Below are 4,332 nucleotides of genomic sequence, written 5' to 3'. Positions count from 1 at the left end.
CACCCAGCCCCCATCGCCCCCTGTGGCCAGAATACTCCACTTGCAACTTCCGGGTGCCGGTCCACTCTGTTGGGACTTTGAAGAAATTAAGCTGACATACCTGGTGCTGCAATCTGGTTCCAGCATGTTTCCTGCATGTTTATGATCATGAACACAGCTGATTAGTGTAATTTAGTGATAGAATCACACCTGTAGACACTAGGCAATGGTGGGAGACATCTCAGCTGTTAGATTAAGGAGCTAAAAAGATGAATGCACAGCAAAGAGGTTTTGCTTTCGGTTCTACAAACAGACACTAGGGGGTGCTGAAAGCTAACCAAAACTGCCCAGTTCCTCTTTAAAGATTCTGACCACAGCTAATCTCAGCTATCAAGACATGGCTATGACTTAGTTTAATAGGAACTGAGTTGACACTTCACTTAATTGTTGCTAAGACTCACAACACAGACCAGTTGCTAACCACTTTTGCAAGATCTTGCATCATTGCAACTATCTTATACTTCAACCCTGGGTTGATGTGTGCTCCTTTGAGCAATGCTAGACCTTTAAGTCATAAGATTGATGAGGTAGCTAACCTCAGCACTGACCTGCATCATCTGGTTGGTTAAATATTACATCTATTTAGTATTTTGTGGTCCTGAAATGATTCTAATTTATTCATCTGTGGTCTGGATTAGATTCAAGCCCTGGTTTTCCATTAGAGGTGTATTATTTTACAGTAAGGAGCTCCCTCATGACCTATGCAACTTTACTCTGACTTCAAAAATACCCTGTAACACAGAAAACTGTTCTCCATTTAAAACTACTCCATTTGATTATAAAAACTGTGAAAATGTATCATTTAAAGATGCTTTTTTCTACTTTGGTCAGCTTTAGCAATGTGGGATTTTGGTGGTATTTATCACAGCAATGTCCCTTTAAGACCACGCCCATTGCACATTCAGACAGGAAATGGAGTGCCACACACAAGTTTGTTTGCGAGACCGAATGAGAACAGAAGGTTCAGTCCAAACAAGCAGCTGAAGTGGTATCAAACCTACAAGAGAACAGCTGCTGCTTGTGAGAATGTCACAAAAAAGGTGAATACACTCGGTGCATTAGCATGTCTGTAAGCCAAGGGCTCCTGGTTGAATAGTTTATTCACAGGGGGATGAAAGTAGCCATGTGCTAACCATAATTCAACAGGACTGCAAGGAGTATTTTAGGCCTCTTGGACACACTGAATCACTTTCATTTGTTCCATGTGAGCCATTTTTGTGTGATATATTGGGCCTGCTTCCAATAGTATGTGATTTGTCAGCTCTAATTAATCTTTCAACCCAGAGGGTGCTTTGTAACTCGCAGTCTAATATGCCTGGTCGTTTTGGTTGAGTGGAGACGGTTGATTTCTTATGGCTCCCTGGGTATGGCGAGGTTGGCCAGGAGCATGCTGCGAGGCCCTGTCGGGAAGACAGTGCTGGACCAAAGCTGCAGGAGTCTGGTAAGATTTGCTAATGATTGTTTCCTTGGCTGCCACGCACAGAATTCTCCTGAGCAGCACGGTATTTGATACACCAGCGCTCAGCGAGTGCTTGTGGGTTATTTGTTCAATCCCAAACGAGAATGATTGACTGCTTAGGCTGTGGTGCAGTCTCTGGATGTTTAACTTACAGTGAGACGCTTAAAAAAGGTGACAGTGATGCTTGAACGACAAAAATAACTCCCTTTCTTGTGCTAATCTAGCTACACTGTAAGAAACTAAATGTTGAATTTACTTAACTTGGTTATGTCAGCTGGGTCCACTAAACCTAGTAGCTTAAATGTAAAGAAAATGTATATTTACTTTAAATATAACAACGTGCATCACAAACAGAAACAGTTGACATAATTTGGTTAAATAATTCATTTCTTACAGTGTAGTCTTTTATTCTCCAGTTTATCACTAAATATTAATCTGATTTGACCAATGTACAGCTTCACCCAGCTGACTTCCGTATTTTGAAACCCACCAGTAAAAAACAGGAGCAACAAATCCACGTCCTGTCATTTAAAGGGTTCCCTTATTCCATCTAAATGCTAATGATCTAACTGGTGTTTGTGGATGTGAACAACTTCAAGACTTAAAACATTTCCTGTCAGCAAGATGCCAAACCTGGGAGCACTGTATAGAAGATTGTTTGGTGGAACTTTGGGAGAAAAGGATATTTTAAAATGCACACCTGATATGCTAATGCTAAGTTGTCAGAGCTTAAAAAAAGATTGATTTATGCTCAAGCTAATGCTAAAGTTGGCAATTTTAAATACATGCATGTATCAAATAGTGAAAACTGGCTAACCATCAGTACTGGTGCCCTGTTTTGAATGTTGGCAGAAGTGCAACATGCATGTAGAAGGGTTGAGGCCTGCAAATGACTTTTGTACCATGTCAGCTCAACTCATGAAATTCTCAAAGAAAAAGTTTACTTCAACCAAATTGTTACAAATTGGATTTTGGTCATGAATCTTGAAACAAAGTATGCAACTAGAATCGTTTTTTTCAGTTGCAATTGAGCAACATCTCTATTTTTGGACTAAAAAGGGCCCAGGCCTCTGTTTTTCCCTCAAAATATTAGGTTCATCATTAGAAACAAACAAAAAACCTAGTTTTGAATGAACATGACAATTATGACAATCATTATACAATAGAAGCAGTTTTTAATCTACAAATGTGGAGCATATATTACTTAAATGTTATGTGAAAGGCAAACATCTCTTTGCAGATGATACAATGGTATTCACATAGATGTGCCCTGCTGTGTCCATGTTATATTTCATTTTCTGCCAAACTGATCTCGGTTACAAAGACAAAGTGGGCTTCTTGAAGAAATGTAGCATGTCAGGGGGTTATTGGTATTGTCTGAAAAACAGATTTATTGTCTAATTTAATCTTGTTTTTACAGCTCACATCGGCCACCAATGCCACAGAACCACTAGCAGCCGTGAGGACCTCTTACAGAAGAACCAAACATAAGGCAAATTCATTTTTCAAAAACTTTCAGCCATGGAGTCATACATTTTTTCTGTCTGTATGGAATTAAAATGTCCACACAATAAATGCTAAAATAACACAGTCCTTATCTTGCATGAGGGTTTTGTTAGTTTCCTGCTTGTGAATGGACTTTATATTCATCACACAGAAGCAGATGGATAGCATCTATTTCTATTTATTTAAAAGGGACCCAAGTTGACTTGGAATCTAAACTGTCTTGTGCATGAATCTTGGTCATTTTTAGCATTAAAAATGACCATTAAAAGCAGTTTAACACATTTGTACAAATGTTCTTCTGTAAATATTTGTTTTTGTGTGTTGGAAAATTTACAAGAAGGAAATTTTCAACACTGTCTTGCAAGACCGTCACTAAAATGGCAGCCTTTTTATGTTAGATGCAGTGTTTACTATTACTATTTTTACCGCCACCGTGGCTGTTTACTCAGATTACTCCCATAAAAAGAATTTCCTGTATGGTTTTGTTAAACATTTGCAGACTTCAGATCGTAAAGTGATTTTCCAGATCATTTCAAGTGAGCTTCTGTGGAACTGCTGTGAACAAAACTTCTTCCTGTCATAGATTGCCCTTTGAACAGCCTGAAGTTGGAGACATGAAGGTTAGCTCTGGATAAACAATTAGGCTAATAGGTAGACACACACAGACAGACAGACAGACAGACAGACAGACAGACACCCAGTGGACTGGCACTGCCTATGGCAGCTGCAGTAGTGGCCGGCCGCCACCTTAGATGGGTCTCTATTTTCCCCATGCAATTATTTCTACTGAGGAAGGTGCTTACCCAACTAAACAACACATTCATAAAGCTTTTTCACAAAAGCAGACATGTGGTATTGCATGATAATTAAAATATAAATATAATTAAACTGAAGAAGTTAAAATATAAAATCCCAACAGGTAGGCTAGAGAGGTTAATAGTAATCCTACGTGATCTGTCATCAATAGTATGCCAGTTGTTGCAACGGTAGGCTGTACAAAAATAGTTGCTGCCATTACGCTCTCCAGCGCCCAATGAGGCGTTTACGTATTCATGTCTATGGTCACACAGGGGCCAACTCTTAATTTGATTACTGCCACTTTAAAACACCCCCAGAAATGTCACAATGGCTTATGCCAACTGTATTTCACAAGCGATAAAACGGGTAAAGTTATTGTTCTTGATATGTCTACAGAAATCCAGTTGAAGGGATGTTTTCAGTTCAAATATATCAGTTGTAAAAAAAAAGTGAAATCTGATGCCATCATGAGTATTATGGCCAAAATACTATATAAAATTACTAGTTATCACAGGCATGTGTCTCTGACA

General features: G+C 39.0%; 1 long non-coding RNA gene across 1 annotated transcript; it reads left to right on the top strand.

The window, feature by feature from the left end:
• The first annotated feature begins 969 nt into the window (after positions 1-969).
• Positions 970-3,091, top strand: LOC129165048 (uncharacterized). The gene is made up of 3 exons (XR_008564485.2): positions 970-1,079; positions 1,324-1,480; positions 2,919-3,091. It is a non-coding gene; the product is annotated as an uncharacterized lncRNA (long non-coding RNA).
• Positions 3,092-4,332: the final 1,241 nt, after the last annotated feature.

The sequence above is a fragment of the Nothobranchius furzeri genome, chromosome 2, assembly GCF_043380555.1.
Source record: "Nothobranchius furzeri strain GRZ-AD chromosome 2, NfurGRZ-RIMD1, whole genome shotgun sequence".
Taxonomy (NCBI): domain Eukaryota; kingdom Metazoa; phylum Chordata; class Actinopteri; order Cyprinodontiformes; family Nothobranchiidae; genus Nothobranchius; species Nothobranchius furzeri.
Note: the sequence above shows the minus strand (reverse complement) of the source record. Positions and strands in the feature narration are given on the sequence as shown.